Genomic DNA, 25,784 nt, shown 5'->3' with positions numbered 1-25,784 from the left:
TTTCTGCCTGCCCTAGAGCCGCCATGTACCCTTTTAGAAAACATCTTCCAGGGTCAGGTCTTACCCCTGGTAATCCTCTTCCTGTGAGACGTGTTCTCTGTCACTTCTATATACCTTAACACTGAATTTCTTTCTAACGTCTCCCGCTTTCAGGGACTGGGCGAATAGCTGTTAGCTCTTTGTATGAGTCAGCTCTCTGTCTTTGGCTATTATTAGGGTTCAGACAAGGCGGTGACCTCAATGGTCCATGTCACCAGCACGAGACCTGCCTCTGACTCCCTCCCAAGGGCTATTGGGTAGGTAGCCTCCTATGGAATCTCTGCAAAGGTTGCTTCTTGTTGTATCTGCCTCTGACCTCCCTTCACCCCAGAGCAGGTCAACTTAACCAAAACTTGAGTTTCCCTGTGATAAAAGCTCTCCAAGTCTTGGCACTCTGCAGAAGCAGGGCATTCCACCAGTAGCATTGACATCTGAGATTGAGGGAAGCTTTGCCTGAGGCTAATAATGAAGACAATGAACCATTCCATAGCATCCCCTATGCCACGTTGCCTCCCTTTAAAGGAACTGCCTGCCCGTCCAGCATCCTCCATCTGCCTGTCCTGCATCCCCCCATCTCCTCATTCTGCAGGATGAGGTAGCCCACATTCTGTTTCCCATTCCCTCTTTGTTACTGGTTTTGCATTTAGCTCATAGTACCCAAGTGAAGAATTTGGTTGCCTTGCTTGTGCAAGCTCTTAGAGGATTGGGAGGGACCATCCACAGTCTTGTCTTCATTGGGTTTTAGATGGGATTGGCACACAGTAGGTGTTCATTCACATTTGTAAAGAGACCAGTCTGTAGAATGCATTGAATTGGTTATTAAATAACAGTTATTAAACCAGCTGGTTTAATCGCTTCATCCCCCTTGCGTATCGGGTTCAGAGTGTATTCCAGAGATCATAGTAGTGAGACAGATCTGGAGAACTAACAGTTATCAACATTTGGAGAGTCTCTTGCCATAATCTTGCAATAACAATGAATAACAGTTGTGCACCTTACAAAAAAAAAAAAAAAAAAACCTTAAAATTAAGAGGAAAATAATTTTCTAAACTTGATGTTGTACTTCCCACCTCTAATCCCAGCATTTGGGAGGCAGACACAAGGAGGATCAGGAATCTTAGGCCAGGTTGGGCTACTTAGCCAGACCATGCCTCCGACAACCAAAAACAGTATTTTTCTAAGGAAGCTTCCTCTACCCTGGCCTCTTTATTTTACTTTTCAGTCTTTTACTTCTTTTTACCCTGGCTTTTAGAGTGTTGATGTTGGTGGATGGAATTAAGATCAACTTTAAGATTATAGGCACTTTGGTTTTCAGCATGCCCTTAATAGTATGTTTGTTTTCTTTATTATTATGTGTTTTAATTTTATACATCAGCCATGGGTCCCCCTGTCCTACCCCCTTCCCAACCCTCCCCCACCTTCCCCCCAGCCCCTCCCCTCCATTCCCATCTCCTCCAGGACCAAGACTCCCCTGGGGATTCATTTAAACCTGGTGGGTTCAGTACAGGCAGATCCTGTCACCTCCTTCCCAACTGAGCAAAGTGTCCCTGTGTAAGTCCCAGGTTCCAAACAGCCAGCTCATGCACTAAGGGACAGGTCCTGGTCCCACAGCCTGGGTGCCTCCCAAACAGTTCAAGCTATTCAATGGTCTCACTTATCCAGAGGGCCTGATCCAGCTGGGGTCTCCACAGCCTTTGGTTCATAATTCATGTGCTTCCATTCGATTGGCTATTTGTCCCTATGCTTTTCCAATCTTGGTCTCAACAATTCACGCTCTTACAGTCCCTCCTCTTTCTCGACAATTGGACTCCTGGAGCTCCACCTGGGGCCTGGCCGAGGATCTCTGTATCCACCTCCATCAGTTATTGGATGAGAGTTCCAAGATGACTGTTAGGGTGTTTAGTCATCTGATCACCAGACTAGGTCATATCAGGCTTTCTCTCGACCATTGCCAGCAGTCTACAGTCTATCATTGTGGATTTTTGGGGACCTCTCGAGCACTCTGCCTATTCCTGTTCTCGTGTGGTCTTCATTTATCATGGTCTGTTATTCCTCGTTCTCCCTTTCTGTTCAGAAAATATGGTACATATACTCAATGGAGTACTACTCAGCAGAGAAAAACAATGACATCATGAGGTTTGCAGGCAAATGGATGGATCTAGAAAAAATCATCCTGAGTGAGGTAACCCAGACTCAGAAGGACAAACATGGTATGTACTCACTCATACCTGTGGGGAGCGGGATCAGAGTGGCTTCTGACCTATGACTGATGTATCTGTGACTTAGCATGCTCAGATATGACGGTTCCAGGCCCCGCATTTTCCCAGCTCACCCCATTCTTCTACTTTCTATAACTCTGGTGAACCACACTCAGGCAAGACCCACAGTGCTATGCCTGCCCACCACTTTCCTAACAAGAATTAGAAGTACTGTGCATTTGACACTCCAAATGGAAGTTAGCTTCAGAGTGCTCAGTATAGCAGGCCACAAACAGAATTTGCACGGCATGACCTCAGGGATGGAAAATACATAGATTCCAGCCCTACAAAGAGCCTTTGCTGAGGTGTAACGCTAAATGATGTGCTTGATGAAGCAAAGTTGCTAACATTTAAAAAAAAGTATAATCTCATTTGATCTTTAAAGCAATTTTGAAAGCAAATGTTATTCCTAATTTGCAACTGAAAAAAAAAAAAAAAAAAAAAACCCAAGACAGACAGAAGATAAGTAGTTTTATCTGGAGTCATAAAACCAGCAAGTGACAAAGTTGGGTTTCAGGCCTCGAGCTCTGTGCTGCCCAAGCCTGTATCCATCCCAGTCCATCAGATTTCCCAGTGCCGCAGTGAGTGTTGACTGTGTGAGGCCAGACCTTTGAGGAAGTGGAGAGAAGGGATGCCTCTGTCCATTATTGGTGTCTCTGCCACAGGGGTTAGGAGTCAGAAGCGAAACACATGTACAGACAATGTATCTTTCTAGGCAAGAAGCCATGGTGGGTCCCACCCTGTCACCTAAGACCATCCTCTTTTCCAGACACATCAACAAGTCAGGGGTGCTCTGATCTCAGAGCCATGGTGTTGGCCATTCCCAGGACATTTCCATAGCTTACTGTCTTCCTCCTTAACATTTCAGATCAAACTTTACCTACTCAATAACACCATGGGTGGAGGGGGTATTAGTCTATTTTGTTTGTTGTTTTCTCCCAGAGCCTAGAACACTGCCTGCCACACAGTAGGCATGCATTCAATATTTGCCTAATACATTTTTATGAGGAATGCCAATCACTGAGGCATTCTGTTATCTGAAAGAGAGTTCTAGTCTATAATTAAACACTACTATCAAAATCTCAGAGCTTCGGATAGATGAATGGATGGTTTGGCAGTTGAGTAACGTCTGCTCTTGCAGAGGACCTGAGTTTGCTCTCCGGTACCCTTATTAGGTAGCACACAACTATCTGTAACTCTAGCTCCAAGGGATCCAACATCTATGGTCTCTTAGACAATGGCACTCAGGTGCACATATACCTATACAGATACATAGACATACACATAATTAAAAATATAATCTCTAAAAACCACTTAAAAATGTACAGAGTGCCACACGTTTGTGTGATTTTCATACCATCTTTAGGGGTTTCTCTCTCTTCCAGCCAAAGCTGCTTAAGAGGATTCATCACTATGTGTTATGCAAATAGCTCAGACAGACATCAATGACTGGCCCATGTGGTACAGCCAAGCAGCTCATTTACAACCAATCCTGAAGCACAAGGCCACCACTGGATGAGGCCTCTGTGAAGAGACCCACCATCTCTGCCTTCTTCAGAGAGAACCCGAGGTTTGGTTCTCTTAGTTCATAATCTTTCAGGGAGGAGATTCACAGCCAGCATTGTATATCTTCCATTGACTTTAAATGAATGGGTGAAGGCATCAGAGTCACTGAACCAAAGCATCTGCGATGGTTCTAAGAATCTCTGCCTGATCCCAAACTCAAATCCACAAACAGCTTGTTATTTTAATTCAAATATAGCTGAGGTTTAGGTATTTCTTTAAAAAATTCTTCAAAAGGAAAAAGAAAAACCCAACAGAAAACAAACAACTTCCCATGACTCAACATAACAGCTGAAGGAAAAGCCAACACTCGGCACTCCCGGCCTAACTTCTCACCAGAAGATCTTGAGTTATGACTCAATGTGTTTCCCTCAAATCTCATTTTCATTTATTCAATGAGGTAGATACTTGTAACAGGTCTGAGAATTGAGTCTACTTAAGTCTATAAGAATAGTCATATAACTGGGCCTAGTGGCACACTCCTGCAATTTCTGTACTCCAAAGCTGAGGCAGGGGGGTCAGGAGTTCAAGGTCACATAGCAAGACCTTGTTTCAAAAAGAGAAGAGAATGAAGGAAGGCAGGAAGGACACAAAAGGAAGAGCACGTGAGGGAGGCGGGTCTATTTATTTGGTTTACCCACTGCCTGATATAATAGAACAAAACACCATGTTGTACGTTATAAGCTTTCTCTTTCTCCATTTCGTGTGTGTGTGTGCGTGTGTGTGTGTGTGTGTGTGTGTGTGTGTGTGTGTGTGTGTTAGTATGCTCTGAGGACAGAAGGCAGCATCAGATCCCCTGGAGTTGTAGAAGTGGTTGCCAGCCACCTGACATGGGTGCTGGGAAGTGAACTTGGGTCCTCAGTAAAAGCAACAAGAACTTGTCATCTGGTTCCCTCTTCCCCAGCAAAAAAAAAAAAAAGCATTTTTAATTAAAAAAAAAAAAAAGGAAGAAAAGGTATGACTATTTGTTGACACTTCATATATCCCATCCACTTATTCTTTCTTTACATTTGCTCATTTTTTTATGGTATTGGAGATTAAAGCCCAGGTCTCTTGTCTCTTAGGTGAGTTGATTAACTGCCTTACTCTCAAAATGATCTCAAAGGTAGTTTCTACCCACATTTAAGACGTGAAAACACCCTGATTCCATGAGAAGACGCAACCTGTTCAAGTCCCACATGCTAAGAAGCAACTTGGCTGGAGCTCCAAATGGACCCACAGTATTCCAGATCACCCCGTTAGATCCCGTCATCTCCGTGAACCCTGAACACTGCTTTGAAAACTAACAAGGAAGAGGGTGGGGAAGCCCACCAAAACTGGCAAAGAGCCAAAGAAATTGACTCTGAAATCTGTTTTACTAGACGTGAATAAACCTGTGTCCTTTTCCCCCTGGATAGTGAAAATTTCATTTTTTAAAAAACCATTTTGGAGTTATTCCAAAACTGTATCATGTTGAACAAAATAGGAGAACTGTTTTCTCTAAGGTTCTATAAAAAACATTTATATGGACAGATATAAAGGTGTGTGTTGGCAGGACAATGTGTCTGCCATATAGGAAAAAGGATTAGTAAAAAGTCTTACAGAGCAAAAAAAAAAAAAAAAAAAAAAAAGTTGATAATTTCAAGGAAACACAGTATATTCAGGCGGGGGATATAGCTCAGTGGCGGAGCCTTGGCTAAGCAGGCATGAGACCCAGGTTCAACACCCAGCACCACTTCTCACATTCCATTTATATATTTATCTAATTACATGTGAACTACTACCATAGATGCGTCCATTATCAAGGCTGTTTGTTATAGCGTGGGGCTTAGCGGGAAGCCAATGATGGCACCCTCGGTACACCCACACTGTCCCTGGCCGCATCACCGCTGGAAATGCTAACAGAAAACCAGCTCCGAGCTATCTTACGGCTGCTGTCAGAAGACAGGGACAATGATGAATCTTTGGGTTCCCTTTTACTTAAGAGTTTATGCAGGGAGGTGGCAGCAGAGCAGCGGCGTACACCTTTAATCCCAGCACCCGGGAGGCAGAGCCAGGCGGATCTTTGTGAGTTTTCGAGGCCAGCCTGGGCTACAGAGTGAGTTCCAGGAAAGGTGCAAAGCTACACAGAGAAACCCTGTCTCAAAAAAAAAACCAAACAAAAAACAAACAAACAAAAAACACCAACAAAAAAAGAGTGTATAGGTTTTTGCATGAATCATGGACTTTCCATTCATCAAGAAATGAAGTAAAAAACCTGTGCAAAGAGAACAGAGCTGAACTTCACAGATTTTTGTTTTTGTTTTGTTTTGTTTTCTATTCTCTGTGTGGGAAAAAAAAAATCAAGTATCAGGAGGTGACAGGCATTGTCTGTACATGTGTTTCGCTTCTGACTCCTGACCCCTGTGGCAGAGACACCAATAATGGACACTCACTGTGGCACTGGGAAATCTGATAGACTGGGATGGATACAGGCACTTGCTGGTTTTATGACTCCAGATAAAACTACTTATCTTCTGTCTGTCTTACTTTTTTTTTAGTTGCAAATTAGGAATAACATTTGTTTTCTAAGTTGTATTCAAAACAAAACCCCCATAGGAATGGTTCATGTTGATCATGCTGAAATTCAGTTTTCATTAGGAATTTGTATATTCAACAATTTTTGTTCACCACACGCTATTCAGTAGGCTTTATGCGAACCTCAAGGCATACTTAATAATATGACAGACAGACAAGATACAAGGGTTAAGATTAGTTTGGTTGAACGCAGGTGTTCCCTAGAATGCTGTTTTGTTTTTAAACTAAATGCTGTCAGTCCTTGAAATTAAAATTTACTATGTCTAAAATCAGAGTTTCTAAGAAACGACCTAACACTGAAATCTTTCTCTTTCTGGTTAGTCACTCAGGATTCCATACTCTGCAGGCATGATAGGTTTCTGGTTATTGAGGGTTATACATCATCCATGAAGAGCAGAAGCACAGTACGCCAATCTGAAACGTGTCAAACACTGTGCCCAGTGTGGAAGGCATACAGATGATGGGGATTGCAGATGATGAAGAGGTAGCCCTCATCTTCCTTGAGCTCAGACTTCAGGTAGCGGTCACATGCTGACATCTACCAACTGCAGCTTCAACATACACCTTCCGGAGATCCAAGAAGGTGGATGAGTCATAGGGAGACACTATTTGTGGTTGTATGAATGAGCATGGCCCTCATAGCCTCATACATTTGAGTGTTCGATTCCCAGGTGGTGGCCTGTTTAAGAAGGACTAGGAGGTGTGGCTTTGTTGGAGGAGATGTGTCACTAGGGGGTGGGTTTGAGATTTTCGAAAGCAAAACGCAATCTGGACCCAGTGTCCCTCTGCCTTGTGTTTGTGGGTCAGGATGTAAAGCCCTAGGCTACTGCTCTAGTGTTATGCCTGCCTGCCTGCTGCCATGGCACATTCACAGTGATCTGACTTCTTCCCACTAGGTCCTATAAGTATCTCCACTGAATGGCCACCAAACCTTTAACACATGGGATGTGTTTCTAACCATATAAAATGTTAATGTTTTTATAGAATTAATATATACTCATAAAGAGTCACCAAAAAAAATGTCGTGTTTTTTTAATATATTCAGAGTTGCGCAGCCATCCCCACGGGTGTAGACCATGTCAGTACTGCCACCTGCAGACGTTCACACCCATCAGCCATTACTCTTCACACTCCCCCCCTCCAGCCCTAACCACCTCTTCTTTCACTTTCTGCCCTTAAAGATAATACACACAAGTGAAATTCTGTTTGCCCTCTTGTGTCTCCCTTCTCTACCTAGGCATGGTTTCAAGCTCCAACCATGACATGATGACATGGTGTGTACCATTTCCTTTAACTCTCAAAGATTATCCTATTGCATAGATATTCAGCATTTTGAATATCCGTTAGTGGGTAGACAATTGAATTATTTTCACTTTTCAGTCCTGACAAATTTTGCTGCTGCAAAGATTTGAAGGCCCAATACTTTACCAGATCCAGTTATCATCGAGGTTAATGACCCATGGATGGGTTTGTGTCTTTGTCATCAGTTAGCTGGCCCAAGGGAAGTCATTGGCCATCGATGGAGTCCGTGATCTCATATATGCTAAACCCTCTGCAAACATACTTTGCGCATCTGTTGCTCACGGTCAGGCCTCTGGCATATGCCCACAGCTGGATCCCAGAGCCATAGCTGTGCCTAGGACAGGACCTCATGAAGTACCTGAACTGGCAGAGAAGACAGGAAGACTCACCCCCCCCATACTACCACCAACCTGGAGCACATCACAGCCTCGTGGGAGTGTCTTTTGACTTAGGTGTCTATCTCCCTAGTTCCCAGATTCTCGGCATCTGAAGCAACTTGAGAGAGAAAGTGAGTGCGAGTCTGTTCCTGCCCTAACCCCATCCCCAACTCCATACAGTAAAAGGAAAACCATATGGGAGCTGTCAGTGAACATATGGGTGTAAGATAAAGCATACTGGCGGAGGGAGACGGGCCTGGAGCATCCATCTGCTTCTTTGTTACTCGTCTGCCGGCTTCTTCGTGTGTTCTTTTTCCTCTCACCGGTTTTATTCTGGGAAGATTGGCTCCCCACCCCCCCCCCCGTATGATTTAATCTTGAATGAAATAAATGATGTTTAAAAAAAAAAAAAAAAACAGACCTCTCCTGAAATGATTTCTTGCTCAGATTTGCACCGGTATCCTCCATGCCTCATTGGGCATCAGGAATTGGGCGATAATAAATGCAATGGCCAATGTGAAGGAGCCAGAGGAGGACAGAGGTGAGACATGTCACCCAGACCCGAGGATGCTCAGTGTCCTCAGTAATGGGATGGCGGTCTCTGAGGACCTAGTTGCAATCTTTGAAGTGTGATGCTCCTCTGGCTCTACGTTTGTGCCAGAATAGCATTGGGATATAGGACACAGACTTATATTGCTGTTTTCCAGAGTCTTACTAACATAGTTCAGGACATTCTTAGTGGGTTAAGCTATGTCAGCTCCTAGGACATAGCATGGCACCCCATGGTATTGTTGTGGCTTCTAGATTCCTTCTGAGTAACGGTGGGGTGGGAGCACCGAATCTCTGCATGCTTCGTGTGTAGTGTGCTACCTCCCTCCACAGATGTGTTTAGCTGTCTGGTGTGAATCCACCCCTCATTCCCCAGAAGACCTGGGGAATGAGCACCTCCGCACTGGAAGGCCATCCCACGCTTGCTCCTAATTACAAAATTATCCCTTAGGCGGTTCAGGCAGGCTTTCACAGCGGCCATTAACTATGATGGATATCCTTGTTGAATGGCTGGACTTTATGGGCATCCTCACGGTGTGCTTAATAAGGTGAAGGTGCATCCGGAAGACGCTGTCAAAAAAAGCTGGGTGTGGACAGTGAAGATTAGCACTTAACTTGCTGTCCTTTGGTAATGAGAGTTTGCCGATTGGCCAAACTACGTTCCTTCAGGCACCGGTACCTCAAATTGTTGGCCTGCTTTTTCTAGATGCTGCTTTAAAAGGACAACTATGGATTCTGTGTGTTCTTAAATGTCTGCACCACACCTGACCCTAGGCCTCTGTGGTGTCACACTGATATTTAGTAGTCTCTTATGTTCAAACCTGAGCTTTTCCCATTCTTTCCCTGTGGTCTGAATGCTGTGACCATTCATGTATTTATCTCATTCACGCAAAGCATCGGTCAAGGTTGGATGATTGATATCTCTGGTGTCTTGGTCCAGGAAGGTACAGCTAAACACACCATGCGTGAGTGTTTTCCAAGCTGTCAGTTATAGGGCTTTGTCGTTAAAGAAGCTGGTGATTTCGTCTCAATGTCAATCACATGACCCTACCAAGATCCAGAATTCCATGTGCTGCAATCTGCTTGATTGCACTTTTGCCAAGAAACCAAATACCATCTATACCAATCCTATGGCTGGCTCCCAAAAAAAGTTATTCCAGCTTTTCCAGAGAAATGTGTTTTGGTACTTACCATTAAGAAATTAAATTTCAGTTTCCCAAATCCAGTTTGCAACATGTATATTCCTTCAGGGATATAGTTTATTTGTAAGTTGAAGACTCCTATGGATTTTTATTTATTTATTTTTTTGGTTTTGCTCTGGATGCCAGGACAGATGATTAAACTTGGGGTGAGTTTTACTCTGTTCCTTTGTAGTGGAGCCCAGTGGAACATTTATAGCCAGTGCAGAAGCTCTAGAAATCCAACTCAGCTGGCACCTATCCTGAATCAGATTTAAAGACCCATGTCATGAGGTTACTCAGTTATTTCATGAGGAAACTGATCTGTTTCTTTCCATATTTGAAATCCCTAATTGTGTGAGTTCTTTTTTTCTTAATTAAACTACTTAGCCTTATTAAATTTATTCGTAATAAACCTATGCTTTTCCAATTATGGTTCTTCTAGACAGGGTTTTCAGTTAGGACTAATTTCCCTTATCGATTACGCAGTATTAGGTATGAAACAGGACATCATTTAAAACCCTCACAGCTGCTCTATAATATCGATATTCTCTCCTTTAAAGATGAGGACGTCAGTGATTAAAGAGTTAAATAGTTTCCTTAAGGGTCACAAAGCTAGGAATGATGCAGAGGTGGCATTTGAATTTGGGCCTTTGAGATCAGAGCTGGCCTTAATCACTCTAGTGCAGGCAGAGGGATCCATCAGATTTAGCTTCTTCTGACTTTAAAATTTCCCAGCCACTTGCCTTTCAAACCTTCGAAAACTCCCAGCCCTTAAAGATCTCTGATATTAAGGGGATGTGATTTCAAAACGAAGACATCCAGAGGGCAGGCCAGCCCTGGTACCTCCATCCACATTGTCGATCACCTAGTAGACGTTTCTCCACAATGCCTGTACAATGGGCCAACTTCTCACATCATTGATGTTGTAGAAATCGCCCTCATGTTTCAGCCCATGCATGGAATCAGCTTACGGTGACTTTTAACAGACAGGAAAACCACACAAACATTTCTGGAGGTGAACATTGAAGGTCTCCCTCTCCTCATCCTTCTGGGCTGAGGATTCCCTCTGTGAAGTCCACCCACTGCCCACCTGATACTTTCTCTGTGTGTGTTCACTGCAGCGAACTATAGTCTTAGGCTTCTGTCCTCTGCTTCAGTGGACTTGGCTTCCTGCTTTCTGCTGTTCTGCTAGAGAGGAGATCCCCTCCAGGACACTGAAGAAACCCTTCTGTGAAACTCCAGCTCTCTCATTGCCCTGCTTACCAACTCTGTGGCCTCATTGTTCTCTGTAACCTGTGGTAGGCTTGATAATGAATGCCTTGCCCTAAGGACATGCACGCCCCGAGGTCCCCAGAATGAGTCACCCTCAGAGGAGTTTCAAGATCTTGAGATGAGCCGGTTTTTCTGGATTATCTAGGTGCACCCTGTGGGCCTTTAGAAGAGGGGTTCAGGACTTAATGAGGATGTGACGGTACAATCCCAGCCCAGCCATGGGAGCAGGCTCTAGCAGTCAGAGGAGGGAAAGGGAGGGATTCTCCCTGGAAGCCACTTCGCCAACCTCACAGCACTTCCATTCCAGAACTGTGCTGCTTTGCTTCATCATTGTGACATCAACTAGAGTCACTCAGAAGAGGGACCACACTTGAATTGCTTCCATGGGCGTGTCTCTGGAGCATTTGCTTTGTTAATGGTTGATACGCAAGGGCCCAGCCTCCAGCCCACTGTGGGCGCTGTTGTCCTCTGTCGGCGTGTATGTATTCCTGGGTTGTATAAGAAAGCAGGCTGAGCAAACCATAGAGAGCAAGCCAGTCAGCAGCACCCCTCCAAGGCCTCTGCATCAGCTCCTGCCTCTAGGTTCCTGCCTTGAGTTCTTGCCCTGACTTCCCTTGATGATGGACTATGACCTGTAGGCGGAAATGAACCTTTACTCCCCAAAGTTAGCTTTGATTAAAGTGAATACATACTTCAGAATTTTACCTCCACAGCAGAGTCATCTTCCGCTAAAGTTTTCCTTCTAACTTAACATTTGTTAGCAATTGTTCCTTCAGTAAGAGTGAGGTGTGATTTAGCAGGGGGCCTGTTGGAGGAAAGTTTAATGAGACCTTTCTTTAAAATTGTTACTGTTAAATCCATGTAGAATTTCCGTGTGAAGTCACCTGGTGTATCTAATTATAGCGCTCCTGAAATAGATAAAATTGGTTTTTTTTTTTCCCCCTCGTCAACAGGTTTGTAAGAGTAGCTCCAAGGTTATTTTCCTGTTTTCTTTGTTTCTTAGCAGAAGTTGCTGAGGGAATAGACTGACTGAGTCTTGGTATTAATTTGTCCCTGCAGGGGTAGTGCAGATGTTTTCGGAATTGAAAAAAATAGGAAGCTAAAGGTTGTGGAAACCTCTGTTTCCTGTTGAGGGGAGGAGGGGACAAAGAGAAAAAAACAAACAAACAAAACCATTGACTGGCTTTACCATGCCTGACCTCGGAAGCCAGCTTCACCTGCTCATCTGGTGACCACAGGAAAGTTCTCCGCCTGCCTTTGCCTCAGTCTACTGAGCTGTAAAACAAGATAATGATGAAAGTCCTCGCCTACCTCGGAAGAGCCGTGAGACGTTGAGTGAGCGTAGGATGGTGCCCAGCGTGTTTATACTCACTGGCATTCAGCGTGCAGTGAGACTACTACTGTTTGGTTATCACTTTGAATAAAAATGTAAATCTCCCATGTGCATCCTTCACAGCTCACTCCTTTTCATGGTCCTACCATGTGGATATTTGATTATGCCTGTTTGAAGGACGAAGGGATTGGAGGTCCTTAAAGACTCAGTACTTACCCTAATTCACTCAGGAGTTCAGTGACAACACTGGGAAATGCATCTAAGACATCTCTTGCTTTCCAGTGTGTCCTTTTCCCCGTCGCCGGAGAGACAGGCCTTCAGAAGCCTCTACCCTGTGGTGTACATTGAGGCTTGAGTCCCTACTCAGATCAAGGTCTCCTCTTTACACTGTACTCCTGAAATAGCTCACCAGTGGTTACCTGTGGGTAGCTTGTGGGAATGTTTATTTTAACTTGACCCCCAGTAGACTGGAAATGTTAACAGTTCCTAGCGGAGGGCTAACGCTGTATTAAAATGATAATGTCCTCATCTATCTTACTGTGTGTGAGGCTCAACTGTACCTCTGTCCAGCATGGGACCCTGAGTCTGTGCCCTGCCCTGGTGTATAATGAGAGTCATATTACTTCACTCCTAAAACAAGGAACCAGCTCAGTTGAGGCCTTGAAACTGTTTTTAGAGTCATCTTGCTAACTTTCAGCCGGTTTAGGGATAAAATAATCGGCTTCGGAGTCAGGCAGAAATGGACTGAAAGGGACCTCTGTCTCTTAATGTTCTGTGGCCTTTGACTACATGTTAAAGCACTCCTCATCTGCAACGTAGAGCTATTGACCTGTATATTGGGGGCTGTTGAAGATTAAGAGTGAAATCCTTAGGGGGGGGTACCAGTGATGATGATGCTGGTGTTTGGGAAATTACCAGTGTAGGTCAGTGGAATCAGGTCTTCCACACAAGAACATGGTATATAAGTAAGTTAGTAGGTGCTAGAAACTCTTATGGACAGGATCTCACTAATGGCTTTGCACATTAGAAAAACATTTGGGCTGGGTGGTGGTGGCCCATGCCTGTAATCGCAGCACTCAGGAGGCAGAGGCAGGTGGATCTCTGTGAGTTCGAGGCCAGCCTAGTCTACAGAGCTAGTCCAGGACAGGCTCCAAAGCTACAGAGAAACCCTGTCTCATAAAACAAAAACAAAAGCAAACAAACAAAAAACTTGGTTTGATTTTTTTTTTTTTAAAGATTCATTTATTATTTATTATTTAATTAGTGTGCATATGTGGGTTTTGGTTTTTTGTTTTTGTTTTAGGTAGCTAGCCTAGAGCTTACTGTGTAGGCCAAGGTGACCTTGAATTTGAATCAAACCTCCTGCCTCTGCCTCTGAATGTTAGGATTACAGGCCCATGCCACCATGCCCAGCTAGAAAAGTATCTGGAAAGAAACTGGGTTGAGGCGGAGCAGTTGGCTAGCATTTGCAAAGTCCTGCCTTGGTATAACCCCCAGTGCACAAAAGAAATGGAAAAGGGAGGTTAAAATCTCTAGAAAGTGTCAGAAAACCAAGTGGTACTTTGTCAAGGTTATTTTCCGTTTTTAATGCCCCCTTTGATTTTGCAGTATAAGATTATTCTTAAGTAAGAGAACCATTCCTGTTTATTAAATCACAGCCGGTAATCAGATCATGTGAACAGTTGTGTCTTTTCAGATGAGCGTGTTCAAATGAAGGATGGAAAGATAAAAGTGCATTTTAATAGGTGTGAGCACCATTCCAAAATGAAACTGGGATCGTGCTTTAGAACTCACAGAAGTATGGATCCTTGGGAGATAAATGAAGCTGCCTGAGGACTAAGACATAATAATGTAATATTAATAACAACGTGTTCCCTTACTGAACATTTTCCTGTGACACTCTGCATTTGAACTTTTCATATGCACCGCCCAGTTTAATCCTCATAGCAACTTAATGAGATTGTTTGCAATTACATTTTAATTAGTTATTATCTAAATGACTCAAGGTGGGACTCAGAATTTTAAACTTGTGCTTTCAAAGGAAAATCCCAATTATGATAAGAGGAATCTTCACTTGTGCTCATCTGGAAGAAACAAAGGCCTTCACAGAACTGTGAGCACATTCATGGTGAACCGGGTTTTCTCAGCTGTGAGCTGCCACATAAATCTAAACCACAGCCCACGTCCAGAGTTTACTTCCAGGGTCTCTTTTAATGAGGCGACTTGGGAGTGTGAGAAAGACTTGGGATAATTTTGATGATCTTTGTGCTCATTTTGACTTGAGGTAGATGGCCTAAGAGAAGAAGGTGTGCAGGCGTCAATCAGGGAGAGGTTCATCGAGTGTTAATAGTCGGTGTTACTGGAGTGCAGTTCTAAAGACAGGTGAGTCAGTCGGCCTCTGTGTTGTGAGTAAGGAGTGTGACAATGGCCTTCCTTACCAGCTTCCATTCTCAAGCCAGGGGTGTCAGGTTCAGTCTGAAGGAAGTTTCATGCGTGCATACTCATAACTTCCGTACAGCCATCAACCTTTCTGTTCTGGTAAGAACTTGCACATTTTCTTCTCAAGGATTGTCATATGTTCTAGTCTTTTCCTAGTTGGCTAGCTTTGTCCTATATACATATTTAAACCATGTGTGTGCACGCACATGTGGAGGTCAGAGGACAGCTTGGGAGGGGTGTTTCTCTCCTACCTTGTGGGGCCCAGGGATTGAGTTCAGATCATCAGGCTTGGCAGCCAAGCTCCTTTATCCACTGAGCCATCTCACTAGCCCTGTCCCATATCTTGAGTACACGCAAAATAGTCTTTGGAAAGTCTGGTGTCCAATGTAATAATCGCTTCCTCCTTCCCCTGAGCTCTTGGAGGAGGGCGGTGCCATAGCTTGTTCATCTTTACATTAAAAAAAAAAAAAAAGTAATGTGAGTCCTGTTGAGCTAGTGGATGGGCATTTATTTTAGTACAGGAGACTTTTCTAGACAGGAGCTGCCTGGTGGAGCAGAAATGGTTGCTAAGAGCTATGGAGAATTCCAAGCAGGTATAGATAGGGGGAACTGGACCACTAGCCAGAAGCTAGGACCCATAGATGTTCAAGAATTATCTATGTGAGGCTCTGTGATTCTTCTGTTTCTCACTTCCATCCAGAGAGGGAGGACTGAAAACCAGAACCACAGATGTTCTCGGGGCCTCCCTTAGCGATGATGGTTAAGAGGTTTGTGCCAATACGGAGTTAGCATCAATGGTACATATTCAAAGAGGCCCTCAGGCCATCATCCAGATTTCAGCCAAACCAAAGAGAGCAAATGCCTGAGTAGAGACTTTCCGAGTGTCTTAAGTGCAGGGGAACCTGTGTGAAAAGTTTTAGGTAGGGTAAGTCCCTCTAAGTTACAGATAAGTTTACTTAAAAGTCAGAAAGTAGGTTGGGGATTTAGCTCAGTGGTAGAGCGCTTGCCTAGCAAGCGCAAGGCCCTGGGTTCAATCCTCTGCTCAAAAAAAAAAAAAAAAAAAAAGTCAGAAAGTAATAGATGACCTAAATTCCAGACTTCTGGATTCTCATTAAAAGTAACAAAAATGAAAACAAAATTAAACAGAACAAACAAAAAAACTTCTGACATGACTACATAAAACCCTGTACATATCAGCTATCAACTTGAGCTTGGTGGCTGGATGAGGCAGCTTGCCCAACTAAATCACAGTCATTCCCTTGTGTTCCTTATGATTTCATACTCTGCCTGTTTCTCTCATCTACAAAGCATCTGGCCTCCGAAGAGGGCTGAGTCTGTGACCCTGGCTTTATATGTAATGCTCACAAGCAGGTCTGAGACAACTAGTAACTTTTAGTTCCATCCCACAAAAGGATCACTACTGTGTGAATTACTTCATTGGATCTGGGCAGCGCCTTCCGCCTTCGGGACCATCCCGGGGAGCCCACTGAGTAACCACAGCAAAGAAGAAGAATGCATTCATCGTGTGCTGCTCTGCTGGCATCCAGAGAGCCCTGGTCTAGGGGACAGGGCTTGAAGTGCCCTGCAGACTGCTCGCTCAGCTCAGCTCAGCTCAGGGTAACTTGGCACCTGAGCTGTTGGAAGCATCCAGTGGGGGTGGGCAGCAGGCGCCACGCCATCCATTCAGACAGCCTTCTGAATGCCGGCAGCCAAGAGAACATCGGCTGTGCCTGTGAGGAGTGTGGGTTCCTGCCAGAAACATCTAAACTTCAAAGGGAAAGAAAAAAAAAAAAAACTCCGTACTGTGGGCTGATGTGCAAAGCGCTTGGTGTTACTGAATTGGGCTCGTTTGTAAGTGAATGAAGAGGGCATGAAGTATCCTGTTGGACCCTACCTGTATTGGACCATCATCCACTCTGCCTCTGGGGTGCCAAGACTATTCAGAAGCCAGAGGAGTTGAATTCACAGTCACGAACGTAAGATGAATACGAAGAATTCCCGTTTGGTCCTAGAGGCTCCGTAGATTTAGGGCTCGGGCTTGGTAGATCATGGATGCATCTTAGGGCAAACTGTATTAAAATTGAAGCTGCAACTTGATCAGTGTTACTTATAAACTAGATTATTAAAGAGGTTGAAAGTAGGGCCAGGGCATCTTATAACCAAGTAGCTTCTATATGTGACCTTGACATCTCATTCCCACACTGGCCTAGGACTGAAGTCTAAAACCAGGAATTTGGTCAAAGCATGAGCAGACTGAAGCCCCCCAGTAATCCCTCAGGTAGCCAGGTCTGATGTGGTGACTTTGCTGGTTTCCTTTTTTAACCCACCCCTTTGCTACTCAAATGACCTCTCTACATTCGCCTGCTCTCCGGCCCTCTTTCCTTCTTGGCTTCCTCATTCTCTTTTCCTGATTTCCGTTTGTCCTTTCTCCAGTCCGTGGGCATGCTGTCTCTTGCTCCATCTTGTGACGACTTCCACCTCTCATCCACAACACAGAAACCTTAACAGAGTGGAGTGCTCGGGCAGAGAGCCAGTGAAGAGAGAGGAAGCGAAAATGCTGTGCAGAGAGAGTAGGTGGGGGAGCAGTGGTGAGACCTGGCTGGTATTTGGGATTTAGCTCTGGAATGTTCTTTCTGGAGTAGTCCATTCAGCTGTCTGCACAGCTGATCAGTGGGTTTTATCAACAAGTCCCTTCCAGGTAAGAGGAGCTGTGTAAAAGAGAGGGTATGCAGGGGCCATAGCATTACTGTATTTGACTCTAGGGGTTACAAAGACGTTAATGTGTAAGATTAGACACAGGCTAACATTAACGTAGTGTTTTTGGAATCCTGTTTGGTGGCAAAGATTTAGTGGTTCGGTGGATTTACATCTTGTAGGACGTAGGCCTTTTCAAAGTCCAGCGTGGGCTGAGCGTGGTAGCACATGTATTTACAACCCAGCTGAGGCAGGAGCATCCTGAGTTTGAGGTTGGCATGGGCCACACCCAAGAGATCTTGTCCCAAAAAAGAAAGGGGGGACAAGTAAAAAAGTAAACCCTAAGTTGAATAGACCATAAATAAGTAGCAAAGGTACCAGGTAGCTATTTAATAACATTTTTGGTTTTGTTGTTGTTTTTTTTTTTTTGCTTTTTTTTGTTTGTTTGTTTTGTTTTTGGAGCTGAGGATTGAACCCTGAGCCTTGAGCTTGCTAGACAAGCACTCTACCACTGAGCTAAATCCCCATCCCCTTAATATCATTTTCAATTTAAGCCATTTTAATTCAAATTTGAAATGTAATTATATTGAAACAGAAACCAATTTTTTTTATTCATCTATTTACATTCTGGCCATAGCCTCCCCCACATCCTTCCTTCCCAGTCCCTCCCCTTTTAATCCGCCATTCCTCCCTGTCTAGATAAGGACAGGTCTCCCATGAGTATCAACAAAACATGGCAGATCAAGTTGCAGTAAGACTGAGCACCTCCCCATGTATTAAGGCTGGGCAAGGCAACCCCGTATGAGGAGTAGAGTCCCAAAAGTCAACAAAAGAGTTAGAGACAGCCCCTGTTCCTGCTGTTAGGAGACCCATAAGAAGACCAAGCTACACAACTGTAACGTATATGCAGAGTGTCTAGGTCAGTCCCATGCAGGCTCCCTGGTTGTTGGTTCAGTCTCTGAGAGGCCCTATAAGCCCAGATTAGTTGACTATGTGAGCCTTCCCGTGGTGTCCTTGACCCCTCTGGTCCTACACTCCTTTTTCCTCCTCCACAGGGTTCCCAAACTCTGCCTAATGTTTGGCTGCATCTGTTTGCATCAGTTGCTAGATGATGCCTCTCTTATTACAATTGGATCAGGCACCAATCTGGTCCCAGGAGATGGCCAGTTTGAGCTATTTAACCTCTGTTGCTAGGAGTCTAAGCTGGGGTTCTCCCTGTAGACAACTGGAAGATTCCCCTGTACCAGGCTTCCACCGATCCCCAAAATGCACCCCCAGCAGTCTGCCTCAGCACTCTCCTTCTGTGCCCCACCCCCACCTTGCTTACTCATGTTCCCATCACCACTCTGTCTTCAGTCCACTCACAAAATATCTATTTCCCCTTCCCAGGGAGAGCTGGGTGTCCCCCCATAAGCCCTCCTTATTACCTAGTTCTCTAAGTCTGTGGATTATAGTATCTTTATCCTTTATTTTACCACTAATATCTACTTATGACTGAGTACACACCATGTTTGTCTTTCTGAGTTTGGATTATCTCACTCAGGATGATTTTTTCCTAGTTCTATCTGTTTCAAATTTCTTGGTGTCCTTGTTTTAAACAGCTGAGTAATACTCCATTGTGTAAATGTACCACATATTCTTTATCCATTCCTTGGTTGAGGGACATCTAGATTGTTTCCAGGTTCTGGCTATTACAAACAAAGCTGCTATTCACATAGTTGAGCATGTGTCCTTGTGGTATAATTGAGCATTCCTTGGGTGTGTGCCCAAGCATAGCTGAGTCTTGAGGTAGACTGATTACCAGTTTTCTGAGAAACTGCCACACTGACTTACAAAGTGGCTGTACAAGTTTGCACTCCCACCAACAGTGGAGGAGTGTTTCCCTTGCTCCACATCCTCTCCAGCATGAGCTGTCACTTGTGTTTTTGATCTTAGCCATTCTGACAGGTGTAAGATGGAATCTCAGAGTCATTTTGATTTGTATTTCCCTAATGGCTAAGGATGTTAAACATCTCCTTAAGTGTTTCTCGGCCATTTGAGATTTTTCTGTTGAGAATTCTCTGTTTAGATCTATGCCCCCCCTTTTTTTTTTTTGGTTTTTCAAGACAGGGTTTCTCTGCATAGCTTTGCGCCTTTCCTGGATCTCGCTCTGTAGACCAGGCTGGCCTTGAACTCATCAAGATCCGCCTGCCTCTGCCTCCTGAGTGCTGGGATCAAAGGCGTGCGCTACCACCGCCCGGCCCATTTTTTAATCGGATTATTTGATTTGTTGATTTCTAGTTTCTTGAGTTCTTTATGTATTTTGGATATTAGCCTTCTATCAGTTGTGGGGTTGGTAAAGAACTTCCCCTACTCTGTAGGCTGCTGTTTTATTGACAGTGTCCCTTGCCTTACAGAAGCTTTCCAGTTGCATGAGGTCCCATTTATTAACTATTAATCTTAATGCCTGTGCTATTGGTGTTCAGTTCAGGAAGTTGTCTCCTGTGCCAATGTGTGAAGCCAATTCTTATGACATTATAGTACTTATAAATTATTTCATTCTGTATCCTCAGTATTCTGATAAGCACATTGCCTTCACACTGCTCTTTCTCTTCTAAATAAGTATAACATAGTGTTAAGAATCTGTTCAATAAATGGAAAAGAAAGGAAAAAGAAATAATTTAAAAGAAAAATAATTTGTTGTCCGTAATTTGGCAGGAAGTGTCATTTCATTTTTTTGGTAAGTTAGAACTAATTAGTTCTAATTTCATTAGTTAGAACATATTCTATAGCTTTCATGTCTAAGTGAATAATCAACATTTGCTTCCAAATCATTAAATAAGTAAATAGAGGTATTCTCTATAACTAGTGAATGAAGAGCTAAGTAGGATACCATTCTGCATCATGCTACGGTATTTGCTCTTGAATCCCTTTATCTGTGGACCAGCCTGCTCTACTAGTTAGCTTTGTTGATACAGTGACCATGTACCTGAGGGACACAACCTAGACCAGTAAGGTTTATTCTGATTGGCAGTTTCAGAGGTGTCAATCATCACGGTGGGAGGGCCTGGAGAGGTACATCAAGGCACTGGGGAGCAGAGAATGGGTACAGAAAGAAGCCAGAGGAAGATGTAGGACACATTCCCGTGACCTACTTCCTCCAACTAGGCTCCACTTCCTCCCTGTGGCCACATCCCAATAAGGACATCATATTATAAAATTGTCAAGGAATGAATCTGCCCCTTAGGTCAGAGCTCTCAGGATCAAAAGCATCTTTGGAGAGAGCATCACAGACTCACCCAGAGGTACACTTTCCTAGTCACTTGGGTATCTTGACGTAGTCACGATGACAAGTAAAATTAGCCATGGCACCAGCCTGTATTGCCACTATTCAGTCCAGAGCAAAATGTCATCATGTCGTAACACCTTCGCTGCTCCAGACTCTCCACCCCGACCTTTGCCCAGAAGATCCTTCCCAAAGCAGCTTCACTTTGGAAAATTGCAGCTTTTCAGCTAGGGGCGAAGTCAGAGCCTTCTCTCTTTTATCTGGGCAGCGTTTACCTTTCCTTTATGTAGTCTCTTCCCCTGCTCCTTCACAGGGCTCATTGCATTTATTGCACTACAATGCAAGTTAGAGAAGCCACAGTAGCACGTCTCCCAGCTGCAGTCCAGCAGCTAGTCCAAAGGCCCCAAGGCAGGGTTTTCTCTTCACGTCTCCAGAACCCAGAACCTGGAGGTACTTAGTGATGTCACTGGAGTAGTACAAGGATTTTTACCTTTGATTGTTCCGTGTTAAGCAGACATTGCTCAGTGACCATTATTGAATGGAATCTTCCTGTTATTTGTGGAGAAGCTAGGCGTCCGTGAAGAGCCATAAGTACACTTGTCATTGAGTTTTCTTATCTCCAAAGATGAATTTTCTGCTCTGGTACTTTGTAGAGATAAAACAGTGAACAGACCATTCTTGAAAAAAATCTAACAGAGATAGGTGATGTTCAGTTTTCGCCGGGGCCTACGACATCTTTAACGAGCAAATTTTTGTGACGTGAAGGTTGACGCATAGCTGTGTGCAGTTTTTCTTCACTCTCCTCAGAAAGGCTGGTGACAGCAGGCACTGCGTCTTGACGGTGATGGAACGGGAGCAGGAACTCCTCAGTGACTTAAGTTGGGAGCAGGATGCTGGTACATGGCTCTTACACCCGCTATCCCAAGCGTACAGATGTCTTTATTAGAAAGCGAAGCAGTAAACCACTATATACTGTCAAGTAAAACCAGCAACTGATGGAACAGGGCTTTTCTTAAGCATCACGCAGCTTTCCCTTCAGTGGCCTCCTCTGAAGCTTGCACGAGGAACCCTACCTTGAGCATCCTGTCAGTCCACTGCTGATGCCAAAGCAACATTTGAGGGACAGGAGTGTGGCCCCCCCCCATACTCCCTCCTACGCCACCCAACGAGCCCATCCCAGGCTCCTTCTCTTCTCCAGGAATTTCTGTGACTTCACCTTCTGCGGTGATTAACGGAGAGGCTGCCATAGCGGCATCCAGCAAAGCAGTTCTTCCAGCCCATTTGGGGGCCGTGATTCCCATTACCACCATGGTTACTCAGTCTCCAAGCCGCAGCATCATAGCCAACTTCTCGGGAGCTTGGCCGAATTTCCTCCGCTATCCAAGGTCCTTCCGTACCCACATCCTTTCGGTTGATCTTTTAATGATTTCTATACCTCCCCACCACCCTTCATTAGCAGGCATGAATGTGGCTGAGGCTGGAAGCAGGGTGAATCTCCCTCCTATAACGCCTTCTTCTGCAGTTTAACTTGTAGCATGGAGGGCATCTTTGCAACTCACCGGACAAGACTTGTCCCTCCAGCCTTTGGCCCAGCTGCTCTGTCATCCGGTGTAGCCAGCCCTTCATCCCGGTGTCCTTGTTCATATTCACTAGTTGTGACGTCTAACTGCTCACTGATTCCTTGAATGCTCCTTTCCATTTGAACTGTGTCTCCTTTTCCTTTTAAAAAAACATGACGTTGACAGTGACCGCTCTAGGTTTTCCTAAGACATGAGTCTGGACGTGTTTCAGATGTAAGTTCATCCTTTCTTTTCCAAACACTGTACCACCAGTAGCAACAGCCATATCTCCTCTGTCCTATCCCCAAATCCTGGAACTTAAAGTTTAGCCTATTCAAAAACCAGCAGACTCTGCCAGGCAGTGGTGGCACATGCCTTTAATCCCAGCACTCGGGAGGCAGAGCCAGGGGGATCTCTTTGAGTTCAAGGCCAGCCTGAGCTACAGAGTGAGTTCCAGGAAAGGCACAAAGCTACACAGAGAAACCTTGTCTTGAAAAACAAAACAAAAACCAAACAAAAACAAAACAAAACCAGCAGAATGGAGTGTCTCTACCACCATTTTCAGAGACAATGGCAATTTCAAAAGCTGGTACAGTGGATGGGACATTAGGAATGTTCTTTTAGCTCAGCACAATACGGGCATCCTGTAATTCACATTTTTATCTTTTTCTGTGTTAATAAAGCACAGGGAACTAAGATCCTTGATCAAACTTCGTGACTTCAATGATTTCTAATTCACCATTCGATGTTTATTTTTAATCCTTTCTTCCAATCTTTTTCATTGCATCAGAAATGTTTTTTTAATACTTTGTCTCCACTTGAAAAAATTACAGCAACCTACACAATTTCTTTAGGGGTCATCCCAGCTTAGACCCTTCTTAAGTTCAGTAAGTACAGCATCAAGGGCCAACCTCACACCTCTCCAGATTTCCACAGGATTAGCACCGAAAGCCACCCTAGGCAGAGAGTCCAGAACATTAGTAGTGGTGGTGCCAATCCCAGCCTCTCCGTTTGTGTTCTTGGCAACACCTCCAACCAGTTCAGCTCCAAGATTTTTATATTTCTCCTTTAACTCAATTGACTCAGCAGGGGTCCCACCACCTTCTGTTGTCCTGGGACTTTCCCAGCTCTGCACAGCAATCACAGTGCTCCCCTTTGTCTCCTTTGTAAAAGGGTGATTCTCGGAACATGAAGGTTGGGCATCCCCTTAGACTTTACACCTTTGGCATAAGCCCCGGAGCAGGGGTCTCATGACTAACAGGACAGTCAAAACATTTCCAAGTAGAACTGAGCCTATGAGTTTTGCCCTCCCCCTCCACCATAAACTATGTCCCAGCTCCCGGGCTGCTGTCCATTCCAGAGCCTTCTGGAAAATGTGAGCATTCTGTGGGTTAGGGGCCAACCTGCATCATTTCTGGGAGAGAACGAAGGGGTTCTCTTCAACTTTGGCTGACTGCCTGGAAAAGCCTTGGGGAAAAAAAAAACTTTAAAAGGTGTGTGTTGGAGTGTGACTACGGTGTGTATATGTGCCTGCAGCAATATATAAAACTATATGACCAAATCATGTCATCCATGTGAGGCCTTTGTAGCCTCTGGCTCGGAAGCTGTATGTCATTAAGAGTCAAGTTCCAAGTTGTTTGAGTGGATGCTGAGGAGTTACAACACAATTATAATGTCTCTCGTTTTGCTTTACCAGCTCCTTGATCCCTTCATGCAGTCTGGGAGGTTATTAGAGACGTGTTATTAAGCTGCAATTAAATCAGCCTAAGAAATACAGCTATCGGTACAATCTAAAGTCTCTAGCCAGGGTCTAAAGAAAACTAAATGAAATTATTAATCTTCCAATTGTTCCTTTTCCAGTTTATGCTAGTCTCTTATGATAGAGGTAGACTTTTTTTGTTTGTTTTTAATGTAGTTATTTTTACGTGACGAGTGTTTTGCCTGCATGTATGTCTGTGTACCGCAGGGAGGCCAGAAGAGAAAGTAAGATCCCCTGGCATTTGAGTTACAGGGGGCTGTATGCCACCATGTGGAGCCTGGGAATTGAACCTAGGTCCTGTGGGAAAGCAGCCAGCTAAGCCGTCTCTTTAACCCTGAGGTAGACTTTCAAAATGGATCTGTGTTTGAGAGATATTTAAAACATACTCGGGGATTTAACTGGAGTATTTTTCCATCGCTGATTAAATAAGGCACTTTATAGAGGTAACAACATAGAGCTGGGGACCAGGAGGAAGACAGTGAGGAAGGTTGGTCAGAGTCAGACAAGGAAATGGGAAAGAAAAGGGAGTTTATGAATTAGCAAATATTGGTAACTAAGTGCACAACCATAACTAAACACTTTGACCTTTTCTCTTAGGACCAGCACATCAGAGCACCTACTATGCGCTACTTGGAAGCTTAGATGCATTATTTGTATTCCAGGAGTTCATAGTTCACACATTTCAAGATCTCATATTATGTGTAGAACATAATAGCAATAGTATAATTATGATTGTAAATTAAGATAAATACAGTTTCATAAGAAGCCACAACATTTAAGAAAATGTTAAGAAACTCAGTTAGCTAGGCTTTGGAAAATAATTCACATTTTAGAGGGATCTTTTGGTTTTCTTTAGGTAATGGAAATGATGCTAGACACTTGGTACCTGAGCTCTTAACATGTGATGTGTGAACTCTGATTAAGCTCTAGACCATGCCAGAGTCACTCAAGTAAACTTGATTTCTCTAATTATACATGTAATTGTTGGACTTCATATTTTGTGGTATGGACTTTGCATTGAGATAAACTTGAATGGAAATCCAAGCTCTGATACTTGTTAATTATCCGACTTTAAACAAAATATACTTACCTTCAGTTCCATCACCTGCAACAGAGAGTACCACATGAGGGGATGCTGTCAGAATCAAATGAGATAAGCTTATTAAGAACACATCACAGGACCTAGATCTTAGGAGGAAGTAACTGTCTCCTTATGGATGTCAATGGTAACTTGCCTGGGAGCTTAAATTGTTTTCTAGCCAACACTTTAAAATCCTAATTGCTATAATAAGAAAAACAGCTTTCATTTGGAAAAGCGTTATTGTGTGAATCCAGTACAAAGGACCTAAACTAATTTTAAGGGTCTCCATTTCTAAAATCTACATAGAGAAAGTCGTGTGTGAACTTTTGCCCGTGTGCCCCAAGACTCCATCTTGAATTACCAGTGTTTAGAGGGTGCCATTAGGAAATGGAATCTTGGAATTCTCTACAGATCATTGGTTTCCACACATGTTCTTTTTCTGGTCGTGAAAATCGATCTACTAATCAGGTCTTAAGTGTCCTTGCTTAATTATGAGGAAGTTAATGAAAGTCTGCCTCTTCCTCATTCTAAGTAACAGCCCCACAGTGGATCATTGA

At 43.9% G+C, this 25,784-nt stretch overlaps 1 protein-coding gene across 3 annotated transcripts in view; it reads left to right on the top strand.

The window, feature by feature from the left end:
* The window catches only part of Srgap1 (SLIT-ROBO Rho GTPase activating protein 1), a 270,798-nt gene that overhangs the window by 90,684 nt on the left and 154,330 nt on the right, over window positions 1-25,784 (top strand). Inside the window, exon 1 of one of the 3 annotated variants that reach the window (XM_036169673.1) lies at window positions 16,765-16,845. The exons of the other annotated variants lie outside the window; for them this stretch is intronic. The gene's annotated coding sequence lies outside the window, so the exon portion shown is untranslated. Of the gene's footprint in view, window positions 1-16,764; window positions 16,846-25,784 lie in introns of those variants that run through there. 3 annotated transcript variants of the gene reach the window in all.

The sequence above is a fragment of the Onychomys torridus genome, chromosome 20, assembly GCF_903995425.1.
Source record: "Onychomys torridus chromosome 20, mOncTor1.1, whole genome shotgun sequence".
Lineage (NCBI taxonomy): Eukaryota > Metazoa > Chordata > Mammalia > Rodentia > Cricetidae > Onychomys > Onychomys torridus.
Note: the sequence above shows the minus strand (reverse complement) of the source record. Positions and strands in the feature narration are given on the sequence as shown.